Genomic DNA, 16,823 nt, shown 5'->3' on the forward strand with positions numbered 1-16,823 from the left:
TGAAGCCACAGCAAGAGATGAAGCCAAGGACAGAGGTGGGAGATGGATTTATAGGGAAGATAAAATGGTGGGTGTGGATATTTGTATTAATTGCAAAGCCACAGCAAAAAAGGAGTATTCCAACCAACACAGAAATAGCTTGTGGCCAAAAATATTTCCCCAACTCAGATAACTGAGAATATACTCAGTCAAGTGAAGCCATTTTCGAGATGAGGATGGGACCTGAGTGCACGTTGCCTTTGTGTCTTTGGCTGAGGCATCGCACATGAAAGTCCCAATTGCAGCTTCCTGTGTACAGCAAACCATCAGAGATATTAAATTGGGGCGTAATGATGAATGAAACTGTGGGATGTGTCTTGATTATCCCAGGTTTCTAATGTATAATTGAATTATTTTGGTAAGTGTATTTCAAGCCCTTTGATTTCTGGCCTCTGTTTTTAATTACTCAGCCCCCTCTTGCCCTTGTGCATTATTATGCTGCTCATTAGCATTCAGTGAGACTACAGAAGTTTGACTTCTGAATAAAGTAGTGTGCAAAAGGGAAGGGATGCTTTTTATCTTACCACTTAATAATTTAAATGGAACCCTTTTCTTTAATCAATGTTTAATAGTACAATAGTTGTTTATTTAAACTGTGCTTTGCCTAATTTTGCAAACAAAAAAGAGAGGCAGGATAAACATGTTTAGAAATAATAAGCTTTGTAACCGTTTTAATCTTCAAAAGATTTAAAATATCTGCAGCACTTCTGATGTTGGTTCATCTCAACAAGGCAGTAACATGGGCCTTGAATGTATCTGTGTCATTTATGCAGCGTTAAGAAGCACAAGCCTATTTTTTATTTGAGGGAAGCAGAAAACCTTGCTAATTGCAAAACTGAAAGCTACTCAGCAGCGTTAATATTGTTGGCATGACCGCCAGCTGTGGTGATTAGGATGTGTGACAGAGGGAGAGATAATTTGATCACAGGCCTGGGGACTAGAAGCTCTTGTGTCCTGCTCCTTTCCAGTACACCTGGAAAGACAAGGAAAATACAGGGGGAGATCTAGTTCAGCCCCACAGCACCCAGGCTTTCTCAGAGGGTCCTACAGGCCACAGTGGATGCCAAAATATGTGTGTAACACCAGGCTGTGAGAGGGGATGGGAGCTCAAGCCTGGACATTGACTTGTCAAAGGAAATAGCTTTATAGGGGCTTAATAAGCAGGTGTGAAGACTCTGCATGTGTGGTGCTTATTCTATGTCATCAGCAAAATGTGGTTTTGGATGGGGCTTGGACACCGGGCCAACAACTGGGAATCTGAGCCATGGCAAGGTCAGGGGAACCCTCAGAATCCGACATAAAAGAGATGGACTAAAGCATCCATCCCTCTGCTTGGCTTCCTCATCTGTAAAACAGGAATTGATCAGGGATATCTTGAGGATTTAGAGATATCTGGAGACCGCTTTGGAGGCATTAAAACTAGTGAGCATAATATCTGCATTTCAAAGTACTCTTTGGACCTCTTAATTCATTTTGACAGCAACCCTGCACAAGAAACGTGGCTGCCTGCATTGTCTGGAGGGGAAAACTGAGACTAAGAGACAGTGGCTGTGGAAGGAAATGTGAGCACAGGATTGCACCAGGCCAGGGAGAGATGTGAACTCCTATCTGTTATGGCTCAGCAGCTCAGTTGTAAGAGCACCCACAGCCGGTAACCTGCTCCATCCACACATACCAGGGTGTGTTGATCCTATGTAATCCCTGTCTGATGTCCTGACCAGCCTATTTTCAACAAACTGTACTTCAGGCAGCAAGAACAGACCTTTTTTCTGTTGATTTGTGACTCCTGTCCTCTAAATCCTTCCCATCAGTACAGCCAGTTCTTTTCCTTTTCCCCAGGTCTACTTCTTACATTTCTTCATGCAACCTTTGAACCCCCTGCTATCTCTGCCTTTTCTCTGCCCCCTTTCATAGGCTTGCTAGAGGTCTAGAGGGGATGTTAAATGCCAGGAACAGTAGGCAATGAGGTGACAGCTCCTCACATAAGAAATGAGATGGATATTTGACTGTATCATAATTCCTATTGATTAGAAGTGCATAGCTGAGATATGCTAACATGAGATGAGGGGGTGCTGAGTCTGGAGATTTGGACCCTTTTTTTCAGGCTAAATGTATTCATCCAGGATATGAAAGTCTACTCCTGTACTTTTAATTTACAATTAATGGTGATGTGAAAGCTTTTGAGATTTTTATTGTTTTTCACATGTGCACTAGAGAAGTTGCGCAAAGACAATTTGAAAGGCAATATGCAATTCCACAGGAGTAGCCAACGAGTGATTTCCTGTGATGAAAGTGGCCTGCCCTGTTCCAAAAGGCATTTTTTTCAATGATTCTTCCAATTTAAGGAATGTTTGTCCAGAAGAATGATGATTTGTATCACAGCAGGATTTAGGTAACACAGCCGAGATCAACCTACTGTTGCACGGAGCCCCGCGGTCAGTTACGGTGAGACACTGCCCTCTCTCATAGAAATGGAACTCCTATCTATACATATTTAAATGCCTGACTCCCACAGAAGCACGTATTTAGACGTCACTGTTTAGGCAAGCACCAGAGCTACAGGAGAAACTGAGGGTGCAAAGTGAGATGATAAAGGTTGCGCAGAGAGTCAGTGGCAGAAAAAGAAGAAGAAACCGTTTCCCAGTGGCTGCTGGAAAGGCTGTTGAAGTGACCCCGGCTTTGTAGCCAGGGAAACACCATCTTTTATTTTTTTCCATTTAAACTAAATTTGTGAAGGTGACGATTTAATGATAAGCCACAGGACAGTGGGGTAGGGGCAGCAGCGGTCAGACATGCGGTAAGAGGCATGTTGCGGCCGTGATCCCACGCACCCTTCTCAAGTTGCGGCTTTCTCCAAAAGATGCTGAGAACTCCGGCCCGGCTGGGAGCTAGAAAACACCTCCTGTCTCTTCCCTCGGCTGAGCAGCGACCTCTCGGATGCTGAAATAAGGTCAGGGCTCCGTCAGGCGGCTAAGAGCCCGGGCTGAGGGAAGGCTCTGCCTCTGAAAGGCAGCGCGATCTCCCTGGCACCATCCCGCTGCCCGGAGCGGAGGGAGACAGGGAGGTGAGGGCACGTCGGCCGAACAGCGCTGGCTCCGCGCTTACCGAGCGCGGTGGAGTCAGGTACGGGGGGAGAGACAGCGAAGCCGTGACACCGTGATTCCAACCCCGATTCTGAGGAGGAGGAGTGGGAGGGGAGTTCCAAAGCCACTTTGGGCGGTGCGCCGATACGTGCGGAAGTCTGTGCGGAGAACCCTCCTGGCAGTCTGAACGCCGGGTGCGCTCCCTGCTCTCTCGTGGGTGATTTCCCCCTCCCCGCACTTCGCTCCTGCCTCCGCAGCCGCTCCTCGGACGAGACGGCAGCCAGGTGAGCGGTACCGGGAAGCGGAGCCGGAGAGCCGGCAGCTGCGGGGCTGGGATGGGTTGGGCGGGGACCGGGCATTCCCTGCTGCTGCCTGGGATGGAGCTCCATGCGGGAGGTGCCGGGCTGTCTCCCCGCCGCTGTCGGGGCTGGTGCTCCGTTCTGCGCGTCCCGGGCGGGGTGTGTGTGATCCGCGCCGGAGCGAGGCATCTGGGAGAAGCATCGCTCCGTCTGCGATGTAACTTGTATTTCGGAGTGCAATAATCACGGGGAGTGCGGTGACCAACAGTGTTCCTCAAGAGGCCATGGGGGGCTGGCAGGCTGCCCGGCCGGCGGCAGCGGGATCCCCGGCTCCGGGCACACCCCGTGCCGCAAGTGTCTGGGGTATTTGCTCTTCTCAGTACGTGTGTAGTGAACCCTGTGGGCCGGGCAGGCTCCGGCTCCGGCGGTGGGAGACTGGTTGTATGAGTGTCAGTCCGTAACACTCCAAGTACCGGTGTTAGAGTTAAAAATATGCCTGTCCTAGTGTGTCTGCACGCAATTCATTTACTGCCACCGTTATTTAGTGATGAAGGTGTCGCTGGCAAAGGGAGAAGCTTGCCCTGCAATATCACTCTTACTTTTTTCTTCCCTCTTTATAAAAATGTTTATAATTTCAGCTACCGATTTTACAGCTCTTGAAATACTTTTATTTCCCTTATCATTTGATTTCTCACCACTGGCGCTTTCACCTTTTCGAGTGGGAGATCTTGAGGATTTACTTTCTTTAAAACAGAGCTCCAACAATACCCACTCCTTTCAGCGAGGTATGTGTTATTTCCTGACCCCAGCAACTTCAGTTTGACAAAAGAAAAGCGGGAAGTATTCACTTTAGAGATGAGACTTTCCCCATTTCAACAAGTTGCTTTGTTCTCTGCTCGAGTAATTTCCTCCAAGACGCGCGGTCATTGTCGTTAGTAGATGATGTGGTGATACGTGTGATGTTAAACCTGCAGTCACCGGGGATTAATGCACGGGCATGACATCACTGACAGCCAATGAAGGGATGGGTTTGGACACGTACTGACCCAAACTGTCTTCCAAACTGATGTGGTGATCCTGCCGTTCTCCTAAGGAGCAAGTTTGGTGGTTTCCTAGCATAGAGTCATTGTGTTTGTCGGTCTTGTGTCCTCCTCCGAGATAGCCACTATTCATTAAACAGCCACATGTGTGCAGTAAGTCTGGATGGTTAAAGGTTTCACTTCTTGGGAAGAGATTATTGAAAATGGATGTATTAGTTCCCTGGCACAGAGAGAGAAAATGCGACTGAGCTTGTGTCTGGCAGAGTGTAAACAGCCAGAGTTCTAAGCCCTTGTGGCAGGAGAACTGCCTGAACAGCATGTTTGAGCACACAGTGGTTTCACCTGTAGTAAATTGCCTCCTTTGCCTTGTTGCTTGAGTAGGGCTGCTCACGTGGAGGCAGGCACAGCACCCGTGCCAGGGGAGCGAGGAGGGAAGCCGTGCAGCCAGGTGGATGCTGGGGCTGGGGAGGCAGGAAGGTGCGTGTTCCCCGTTGTGCTAATGGCTCCTGCTGCACTCCGCCTTCACCTCAGGACCTCGTTCCCTCCGTGATGCCAAGGTCCAGCAGGTCTGAAGCCCTTGGCCTCAGTTCGTGCTACTTTGCTCTCGGGTTACTCAAAAACTCTGCTGTCTTGGGTGGCTTTTGCAGAATTGCAACAGATGTTGTCTGGCATGGTCTGGCTCCTGAAATGTGCATTTTGGAGTTCAGGCTGCCTCTTCTGCCTAATGTTTCCTTAGCCATCATTGCAGCAGACTCACCCAAGTTCCCTGCAGGCCAGTCAGGGGCTTCCCCTCAGGCTGTGCAAGAGCCTTTGTGTCACTATCACAAATATTTGCACACCAATTACTTATATTATCTTAAATGTTTTCTGTTTGCTAGAATTGTTAATGCTGAAAGTAAATTTTTGGGTAGAGACTTCATCCCTGAAGTCTTTCAATGTTTTTGGTTGTAATTTATATGTAGGTACGCACACACTCTCCCTTATCAGTGCCATTGCATTGATAGCCCTTGACACTGAGGGACCCACACAGAATATTTGCAATATGACTGACATGCCTCAGAGTTGTGTATGATCCTTACGCCTTCACTGCCAATAAGACATGACAGGATACATCTAATGAATTACCTTTAAATTAGAAAGCAGTAAACAAGCAATTATTGGATTAGAGGAATATTAAAATCAGAAGAACGTTACCATCTTTTGATATCCTGTGGCACATTTTTTCCAGCTAGGAAATGACACGGGTTGCTGCAGAGAGAGAGAGGGTCTCTAGAGAACTGTAATGATTTTCATCTGTGTGAAATAGATTTTTTTAAAGCTATTACTTAGTGTCTTATGTTTTAGATGATGCTGTAGCAGATTTGTTTCCCCCACCCCTTCTAGTTTCATATTGATGTTTGATATATTTCTCTGAGTGACTTCAGTGCTTGTGGAAGGTACAGGTTTGATGTACTCTGATAGCTAAAAAGCTCCTAATTATTGAAGAAAAAACACAGCCAAAATGAAAAAAGAGCCTTAGTGATAGATTTTAGTCCAATACTGAAGAGCTCTCTGGCTTGCCAGGGTGCAGAGATTGTCTGGGTTCATGCCACTTATTCCATGGCCTTTTTCCTCAGCTGCCTAGAAGGCTGCTCCAGCTCTGGTAATTCTGGGATATTATTTTAATTGCATAAAGAGCTTCACATTGACTTTACTGAGAGTCCTAAGAACCAGATTAAATTCACCAGTTCTCCTGGTCATACAGCTCAGGTGCAGGTATTACCTGGTATTGCCTTCCAGATGTGACTGTTCGGGATTAGATATGAACTGGCAACCAGTTGCTGGTACTTGTGAGCAGTTCCTGATCTCCCCATGCCAATCTTTTATTAATTGAAGGCCAGCACCTGCTGTCCTCTCTCAGGCAAAGCTGCACAATTAGAGGACTGGGCTCTTGAGTGAAAAGGACAGAATTTTGCCAGCACTCCTCAAGTACTAGAAAAAAAAGGTATATAGAGAGGTAAACAGTGAAATATTCAATGAAAAGCAGCTAATTCTCAGGTTCATGCAAAATAAAATTTCTTAAGAAATCTTAAATTATTGTGTTTTTATATTGTCACCTGTGTTTGCCATTGAAAAAATAGGCTCTTAATCTAGAACTAAACTTATATTTGTGGGTGCAAAAATTGTTTTGTTTGGAATATCAATCTTTAATAACACTCTAACACCCATCTTTTATTGTTTTAAACTCACTATCACTATGAATATGGATCAACGAGATGCCTTGGAGTGCTAAGTCTCATTTCAGTCTCCTGAGGAAAGCCTTGAGCATACTGTTTTTTCCTGGATTTTGGAAGCACACTCAGAATAAAGATCTCTCCTATATAAATACTTTTCATCCAAGGTATTGGATTTCCCTTGTCTCACTTTCACAGTTTATGGCCCTGGGACTCCTTGCCCCTTCTCAAGGTCTAGTAGAACTCCTTCAGCAGCTCTTTTTCCCTTTGAAAAATGTGATAACCATCATGCAAGCGGTTGCTTTGAAGCCAGTGCCAGCCCTGCAGATCAGAGGATCACAGCACACTTTCACCTGAGGTCAGGCAGCATGAGCTGAGCTGCTTTGCAGTGGCAGAGCATCCTGAATACTTGCAAGCAGTGGGGATTTCTCTTGGACTGTGCCACTGAAGCCTCTTTGCTATTCTGAAGAGGCTTGTGAGGAGGAACAAAGCACTGCGGATTTCACCAATTTTGCTCTATTTTATATTTTGCAGCAGTTATTTTGGAACGCTGTGAGCTGAAATGCTGATTTTCTTGCCCTTGGTACAACTATGACAGAGTAAAGCTCAAATGAAGGAAAGTAGTATTGGGTATCTGTGTGACTCCAAAGGTGACCTGTTGTTTTTATTGCCCCTTCTGTTGTGTTTCAATTTCAGTTACACTTTACAGGGAACCTCTATGGAATAAAAACCCTGGTAGGGTCAGGCCTTTCTCCCAGAAGGATATTTCCCTCTACACAGCATCAGTACAAGTTTTCTCTCTCCCTCCTTTAAAGTAAGACTTGCGTTACATGTGCTGTGAGCTATAACAAGGATAAATGTATTAAGGGCAGCAATCCTGTCCTCGGTGTTACATGATGGTAAAAGATGGTTAAAGAACTTAGTCCCCAACCCTCGATGCAGAGCTCTTTGCCCCTTCTGATCTCCAGCTACTTGCCAAGTACAACTCAGCCATGTGCTGCCTCCATCTGAGCTGAAGGACATGGTGTAGCTGCAATCAGCCTGAACTTACTGGTTCTGGAAGAAGTAAACCTTCTCCTTACAAAGGAGGAAGCAGAACTCTGGTGCTATAGCTCTTAAAGCCTTTGTAGGCTTTCGTTCCGAGCCTGCAAGAAGCTGCTAACTAAGCCAGAAGCATTTGAGTAATGCCTAGACACGGATAAACCAATTAACAGGAGTTCTTTCTGCTTTTTAAAACAAATTGCGAATTTCAGGTTCATATTTGCATAATTCGGGTTATTAATTCATGTGTTTGCATTTCCTAAACTGTATGCCAAATTCCCATTTGGCGCAAGTTTGAGCGTTAATCTCAGTGTAAAGGGGAAAAGGTGGAAACTGAGTTGTTGTAGGAAGCACTGAAGGGTTAGTGATTTTTCTTTTCAACAAAATTAAATGAGCTTCTTTTTTTTCTGAGTCATTTCAGTGTCACCTCAGGTATTCAGTAAGAAATTCAGAAACTCTTAATTGATAGGGTACCTAGTCTCTCCTATGTGCATCTCTGGGATTTATATATATTGCAAGTTAATAAAGCTTCCAGCACACATTCTGTGCATGTGTAATTAAGGAGTGACTGCCCCTCGATGTCATTTGCTGTGTTATGTAGATTCCAGTTGTGGGGATGATGGTATTTTATGTTGTCATATAAAAGCAGGAACATCCCTGCATGAGTGAATCTGTTTGAAGGACCAGGCTGTGGCTGGTTTAGTCTAGAGAGCAGTTACCCTCGCATTTCTTTGCCGCTTCCATTATTCAATGAGAATTATGTGTGTTTATGATAGTCGGATCAGCAAACAGAAGTGCATTGCAGATGCAGATATATTGTGAAGTACAGCGGTTTACATTAATGGGAAGGATTTATCTTGTTGCAGTGTTGAATTTATGATGCCAAGCTGTGATATTTTCCTGTTTCAAAAATATTATATTGCAGTGAGTTGATATCAGGGTGATAAAATAAATGTTTCTTTTTTAATTCAAGCCACTGTAAGATGCTAATAATTTTGGAGACAGGAAGAAAAATGTCGTATTCCAGAAATTAATATAATGCATCTGTATTACAATTTCCTGGCAAAATTAACTTAGCTTGGACTCTTAAATGAAAGTTCGTATTATGTCTAAACTATTGAACAGGTGTGGTTGACTTCTTTAATGAAAGTATGATTCTATGACACAAGTAGTGGGGTTAATATGCCCTGCTTAAATTATTCTTTGGGACTTTGTTCTCTATAATTTACAAGGGAATGTAGTGGTAGGACAAGAGGGAATGGCTTTAAACTGAAAGAGAACAGGTTTATACTAGATATTAGGAAAAATGTTTCATGGTGGGGGTACTGAGGTCCTGGCACAGGTTGCCCAGAGAAGCTGTGGCTGCCCCTCCATGGAAGTGTCCAAGGCCAAGTTGGATGGAGCTTGGAGCAACCTGGTCCAGTGGAAGGTGTCCCTGCTCATGGAGGGGCAGTTGAACCTTTATGGTCCCTTTCAGGCCATATTGTTCTATGATAATTCTGAAAAGAAAATAGAGAAGCTCTAGTTGCTGGTGATTGTCTCCTCACTGGGCATTCAAGCAGCCCACATTCCTTGCTGGTTTACTTCCAGTTTCCTGGCAAATGCTCAGCAGAGTCACTAGGAAGGGAGGGTGGGGGGTGTCATTTCTTCCTCTTTGCTGTTACCTCCTCCTCTGGCTTTATCACGGACTTTGGCAGTGCCAGAGCTGTACTCAGGATATCCATTTGTCCTGTTCCTAGAAAATGCAAGAGAATATGAAGGAAATCCCGAGAGCAGAGCAGGTCTTATGGCTTCTCTGCTATGGGGCCACAGCACTGCTTCCACTCCAAGGAAAACCAGGATGTAACACATCAGTGGGTTTACCATTGGTCAGATGGCATTGATGGTATGGGGCTAAACCTTTCTGTGTATATGTGCAGCTGTGCCTCACTCCATGAGCGTTTTACTGGTTTCACTGGAATTGTCCCAGCATGAACACAGGCAGCTGTAAAACCCTGATCCTGGCTGCCTGGCAGGCTCATGTTGACTGCATTACTATTTGTGCTGAGCTCTGTCAGTTTAATGACTGTGAAGCACCATGGTTAGAAGTCAAGTGCTATAAAATTTTCCCCAAACACAGATCTACAGCAGTGAGTGGACCTGCACATAAAATAGGCCATTGAATCTGAAAAAAGGATTAGTCATTTGGTGGAATATAGAAAGATTGTCATATATGTGTATTCCTGTTACATTACTCAGTTAAACAGTGTCCCTGAACCTTTGAGTTTATATCCATTATTTGGAAGCACATGGATGAGCATTTGACATTGGCTTGTTCAGCTGAATGGTACTACTGGAGTAACAGATTAACTGTGGAAATACTTACTAGTTAGAGGTGTATGGGCTTCGGCTGAAAGGGGAAAGAGCTAATTATTTTAGTACTAAATTATCCCCATATTTTTGGTGTGCTCTTGAAACAATTAATTCTGCTTTTGCTTAGTAATAGATCTGCTTCTATTCAGGGACCATTAAAAGAACAATATTTTCTTAGATAAAATTACTTTTAAAAACCTGCACTGATTGTCTTATATTAAGACAATTCCAGGTAAAAAGGACTATCCCTCCTTTTCTACACCAAATTGACATGGAAGGATGGATCTGAGGTGAAGCAGGACAATTCCTGGTAGAATTGGTGTAACCTTTCACCTAAAAAATTAATAGGTTCATTTAGTTCATTAAGTGTTAGAAATTAATTGGTATTGAGCTTATCCCCATACTTAAGAGCATTTCCCTCCAGAACATTTCCTTCCTGTAGATGTTTCTAATGTATTTTTGTGGTATATATTTCAGTTTAACAATAGAAAAATAGTCACAGAAGCCATAAACCTTTAAGAATAATTACTGTTTATAACTCTGAAAAGGTTCAGCACTTTAGATACAATTACTCACCCTGCCAGTGTGTATCAATCACGAAATGCTCCAGGGGCAGTTTGCTCGCAGGCTGCACCCCAGATGGGTTGTGTTTTTGGGTGGATGAACAGGTAGCTGCATTCACCCGGTGTCTGCAGGCAGCTGTAAGAGTGAGAAAGAAAAGAGATAATTTAAGCAAAATTCTTGGGTTTTGCAAGTATTAAACATGCTTTTTTCCCTGAATATGTTCTTCAGCAATGAATAAACTATTACTGCTAAATCTTGCTTGGAAAGGTACTGGAGACAGCTACTTGTAATCAGTATATATGGAATATGCTTAATTGTATTGTGGCTAAAAATCTGATCTACCTTCTGTGTTTTCCTCATGTGGGAGGAAAAATAAAGACTGAATAAAGCCAAATTGGTTTTATTTTAAATGTCCTTTTTTTTCTACAGCAGAAACATCTGTTACAGTTAGTGGGGATTGTTGTCTTTTGTTCAAATTCTTTGTTACAGACACTTAGAGCAAAAGGGCATTAATAATAAAAAGGCCTTCTTCTCTGGAATGTCTGTCTGATAATAGTCTGTATGATTTAAGAATAATGCTGTAAAATAATTGGTTTTCAAAGGAATAATTTTGTATAACTAATTGGAGGGCAAAAGGAAAATCTGCATCCTCCAAATAAATGCAGTGTGTCTCTTTAAACAGCCAAACATTTTTGCCTCCTATTTTTCCATCCTCAAGACCAAAATAATATCAAAACTCATTCAGATTGTACTTAAATATGACCAAACTGATAATTACATTATTACAGAGAAGGGCAGGATAGCTGGAGGGTATGCACAAGGTGCATTAGTACCGCAAATAGAAGCTGATTTACTTATTGATAGTGGAGACACGTTTTAGTCACTTTATAGAATTAACAATTGATCAGCTTGTTAGGTTCTAGTTCTTCATAAGCACAGCATGTTTATTCATTATTGTCATTACATGGTGCAGGCAGCTGAGGTCATGATTAGTGAGGCAAAATCTAAAAACATTTAGACTTGCTTAAATCTAACTTGTGCAATGGGCAGTTTCTGAGCAAAGCATCAACTCTCCCTTCTCAGAAATAAATATAACACACACCTGCCCAGTTAATTTGCATTTCATTTACATTTTTCAGAACCATCAGATTTATTTATTTCCCAAATGCCAGCGATTCAGGCTTGCAAAAGTACAATAAGATGGGCAACATAAAAGCATTACTTTCAAATTGCCTCGGTCACTGTAAATATCCACCAATCTATAGAATTGCAACTGATAAACCAAACATGCTGCTGGAGGACAATGGAATGATGTTATTCCAATAAATATATCCATGATTGTTTGTTACTAAGCATAAGTTATATTTTCTAAATCAGCATTGACTTAAGCTTGAGCAAACTCAATAGCAAAAATTCCCACAGAGGCTTCTCTTGCTGTATATGACTAATATATTAAAGAAGATAAATAGTTATTTTTAAAACTTATTACACAGTAGGATTGAACACAAGAGGAAACCATTTTACAAATCTGAAAGTTAAGGTCACCTTGAGAAGAAAAGGACACTTAAAATGACTAGAAAAAGTCTGTTTCCTCCAGAAATTGAGATTCAAAGTTTACTCTTTTCACTGTGTCTTTTATAAAGCCTTGGAATCCCAAGTGTAAAACCAGAGTCTGTTTTGATGTGCAAATATTACAAAACTGTGTAGTGGATAGGCATTTAGACACTTGCATCTAACCAGTGCTACAGATTATCTTCCAGTCTCATAGTAATAATAAAATGCAGAATAATATGTAAGAAATAACAACAAACAGAATATGAAGCTTTTTTATAGTGATATTTATAGTATAATCCAGTATTAGGGCTGAAATTTCTAAAACAGTTCATTGGACTATTATAATAGTGTTCTACTTTTTTGTTTTTTATTTGTAAGCATTTTTAAAAAATATCATTATGTATATTTTAGTTATACTGAACAATATTAAGCTTTTGGTTCATAATTTAGACTTTTGGGAGTATGAAAATGTGCCCAATAGCATTTTTGTAGGGCTTGCTAATAAAGTTAATGAATTATTTTTCTATTAGTCAGTCTTTTTTAGATAATACTGCTCCCTTGTTTGAGCTGTAGCAAATCAGGACAACATTGATTTTCTTTAGGAGATGAATAATGAAAGATCTACATTCTTAAATATGTAGATAAAGATAAGTAACTTAATTAAAAAATTATCAGTGGAAGGTAGTAAGATGAATTAGCTGTTTTAATTTGTTGTATATGTCAATATGCTGCAACATAACCTGCAGTCTTACACAAAATCCATTTATGATATCTTTTTCTTCAATTTTTGGTGTAATTTCATAGTGTCTTCAGTTGCTTATTCTTTTGAAAACTGCTCATGTATAGGCAATGTTAAATTCTTGGAACTACCTGCCCTAACTTCAGCTTATGTGAGAGTTGACTCTGCAGATGTTTAATGTCCAGAGCAGTGCAGGCTGATGAAAATAGTTGTGCTCTGATCAATAGTGATGTTTACAGGCTCTGTCTCCAGTGGTGGAAGTCAGGTTATGAGCCTGATTGTTTTTCCAGTGACTGGCAAATTCAGCTCTTTGATCACATGTGCTCTGAATATCTGAGCTGGCAAAATTCCGGGCTAAATTGCTTGCTATTTTTTGACTACCTTTACAAATTATATGTGATAAAAAAAGGAACGTCTCCAGGCATCCAATGATGCTTTTAATATCGAGTAGACATCATCAGGGTACACAGTGCAGGGGAGGAGTTGTTAGGAGGAGCTGCTCTATTAAGATGTGGTAGTTGATCTTATTAAAGGAGGAGATAAACAGCCTTGGGCTGGGAGGGCTCCTCTACATCACACACTGTGGGTTTTTTTTGTTTCACACTAATGGAGCAGGCCCCCACACCAGCTCTACTGGTGGATTCTCTGGTGGGAATAATTCTGTGTGTAGTGCTGTGCCTTGAATAAAACTTCCACAATTCTCATGCTTAAATTCTAAGTGACTCCTAAGTCATTCTTGTTTTCAAGCTTGACTCTCAAATCTCAGTGCAGCTACAAATACAAGATTTGACAGGCACGACTGAGCTTCTGCTTCAGGTCCTTGGGTCACTGCCTTTCTGCTGCAAATGCATTGTCCAGTGGCTGGTTTGGAGGTTTAGTTATTCCTGTTTTTTCTAGACATCTCCATTAGCTTTCCAGGGTAAGGCAAAGCTGGTTCACAAAGATTTTCAGATTTTCCTTCTCACTGGACTCAAGGCTGTCCTGTTTGAAGTGGCTCAGCTGAGTGGTGAGAAAAGGGGCACATTGTAGGTAGATCAGAGCTATAATAGGAAGGAATTGAGGGGAGACTTTATAAAATCTCTAGGTAAGGCATTGCTTGGTAGATAGGACATGAGCTGAGCAGTCTGTTAGGATGTTTCTGTAGAACTTCCATGGGATGGTTTGACAAACAGTGTGTGATTTGGGCAGGCAAACTCTTCCTGTTCTGCTCAGCAATGCCTTTCCAAACTGTGAAGTGTTGAGGATACGTTGGTGCTTCAGTCTTTACTTTGTTTTACCTTGTTTTGTTCACTTTGTCTTGCTTTAGCTTTTGATTAATCATGTTACTTTTGTTGCTGAAATGAGTAGCAAACACTTGCCATGGATTTTGCTCCATTGGTAGTAATGGATGTGAGTGTTTCTTGTGCAGAACAAGACTGTCAGTGTCAAAGATGTAATTAAGAGGCAACAAAAACTAATTGCAAACCTCTCAAGCCTAGTCTGTCTGTATTTGTATTGCACGGTGCTCAGAAGATCTTTCTGGGACATCTTTTTAAATGTGCAAATCCAGCTGAAGTTTACCCTGTCCCAGCAGAGATACTGTTACTGGTCCCCTGTGCCAAGGGAGCAACCTCTGGATCTTCCCTTTCATTCATCATTTTTGCTCCACACTGTACAACACACAGACAGGATATGGCTGTGGTTCTGTTTTGGGACATACATCTCAAGAGATGAGTGGGCCAAAGCTCTCTGGTGGATAAAAGTCCCAAAGGGTCCCAGGCAACCCATAGCTGTGCCCAGACTGTTGCAGTGGGGCTTAAACACTGTATTCAGAGAGCTCTGATAACTCCTCAGTGGAGAACAGAAGCTTCAGAAAGCAATCCTTTCCAGTTAGGGTGATTGTCATAGGACTATTCCATTATTAAATAAGAAATCTCTCATACTCTTGAAGACCAGATGCTGAGACCTTCAGGTTAAAAAGGTGATAGATTATTTATGCTATACTGCTATTCTCTGGTAATAAATTGGATGGTGCTATTGCAAGCAGTGAAATAATTAAGAATTCTGGTACAATTGAGTAGTCAAATTTAAAAGGACAAAATTGTGGTTTAAGAAACCAACTGTCTTTGGCTGGAGAGCAAAAATAATTTAAAGATAAACCACACCCTCCATTGGCCATTTATTCTCTTTTCTCGGCAGTGTCTGTTCCAAGTGGGTTCTTCTGTCTTTCTGACACACAGCTGCTACAAGATGCTTCATACTCAAAAGTACCTCCTCACAGTCATACAATCTGAATGAAACTGAACAAATAAATACCCAAGTATTTATTCTATTTGCCCAAAGACATCAGCTTAGAAAAAGAACCAGGAAAGTAAAATAAGGGTGGTTGCACTCTCTGAAAATGTCCTTTAGGTTTGGCTCACCAGTTCTGTGAGCAGAGGAATGAATTTTGACCATTTTCTGTGAATTTTAGGGGAGGATAGAGGTAGACAGGACTTATCCATGGTTGAAAAATGAAGTATTAGGCTAAACTGGCAGGAGGAAACTATGTGAAAACAATTGGGGTTTGCTTAGTGCAAGGCACAGCTCTAAATTAAAAGTGCCCCTTTCTTTTCCGAGGTGGTGATGAGTGACTTCACTCACTCTGGTGAGTGAAGGTTTGGTTACCTGCAGCCTCTCTTGCTGATTTTGGCCAAAATGCTTGTCATTTTCAAGGAGGGGTTTCACTTGGTGATGGGAAAATATAAATCCATTAAGTGGGTTTTTTTCCATTTTTTTTAATTAGGCTTGCCATTTTGCATTTAAGTAGTGACCAGTATTAAAGCAGAAGACTTAAATTCCTGCTCTGGTCCCTGAGATGTAGCACATTTTTAATGACAGCAGGATTTAATCTACACCAGTAGATGTGACTGTCTTTGCTACTGGCCTTCCAGCCTTTGGGACTGCCTTGCCTATTGCTCGGCTATGGAAATGCTGTGTGCTACAACCCTAGAATTTGGATCAATGATGCAACCCCTTCATAGGCCTCTTAAAAGATGTATCTCACCGTGCAGGAAACTCAGGTGGGAGCAGTTGCAGCAAGAGAGCTTCACTTTTGTGTTCCAGTTCATCAGTCTTTAAAGAGACATGAGCAGGTCAAATGGGTCTAACACTGATTGATGTGCAAGAAAAATCCTGATCTCCAATGGGCAATTGAGAAAATAGAAGGATGCAGCCTTCTAATAAGAGTATGCATGGAAATAGTAAGAGAGGCATGTTGAGGGTATATTTAAATGGGACTGCTGGTTGGGAAAACTTCTGGGAAGTTGTATGTGAGATGAAGGAACTATTCAGTTGCCTGTCTGAAATCACAAAAGGTAGTATCTGAAACATCTCAGGCCTGTTGATAATTCTATTATAATTGAAATTCGGAGCCTGATCCCTTTATTGTACTTAAGTTTGAGTACTGGTTCCCCTAGGACAGAAATTCACAGACCATTTACTCAAAAATGGAAAAAATGTGTATTGTGGGGATCTGAAAGCCAAGGTTCTGTCAATTGTAAGAAATCAGAGAAATGGAAGGCTCCTGCAATCCATTTCCTGAGGAGGAGAAAAAAATTTGGAAAGATTTGGCAGAAATACCTGAGTTTCCATCCAAGGTGCTTGAAAACACTGGTTCTTACTCAGAAGCCAATACCCATAACATCATACAAGCTCGGGAAACACAATCCAATCTCTGGCAAACAACAACATCTCATTGCTAAAAGACTGAACTAAACATGTCACCAAGTTACCTTTTTTTCCCCTGTGAATCTTGAGGTTGGGGTTTTTTTCATAAAATGTCAGTTTCCTGGATGAAAATAATTGGAGATCTTTCTTTTCTGTTTTCTAATTATTTTTAAGAGAGTTAATAGCTCTCTAGCAGTGATGAGAAGTTGATT

At 41.9% G+C, this 16,823-nt stretch overlaps 1 protein-coding gene across 4 annotated transcripts in view; it reads left to right on the forward strand.

Moving 5' to 3' along the window:
- The window catches only part of TAFA4 (TAFA chemokine like family member 4), an 82,169-nt gene that overhangs the window by 7,282 nt on the left and 58,064 nt on the right, over positions 1–16,823 (forward strand). The window contains exon 1 of one of the 4 annotated variants that reach the window (XM_071549680.1): positions 3,312–3,406. The exons of the other annotated variants lie outside the window; for them this stretch is intronic. The gene's annotated coding sequence lies outside the window, so the exon portion shown is untranslated. Of the gene's footprint in view, positions 1–3,311; positions 3,407–16,823 lie in introns of those variants that run through there. 4 annotated transcript variants of the gene reach the window in all.

The sequence above is a fragment of the Pithys albifrons genome, chromosome 3 (genome assembly GCF_047495875.1).
Source record: "Pithys albifrons albifrons isolate INPA30051 chromosome 3, PitAlb_v1, whole genome shotgun sequence".
Taxonomy (NCBI): domain Eukaryota; kingdom Metazoa; phylum Chordata; class Aves; order Passeriformes; family Thamnophilidae; genus Pithys; species Pithys albifrons.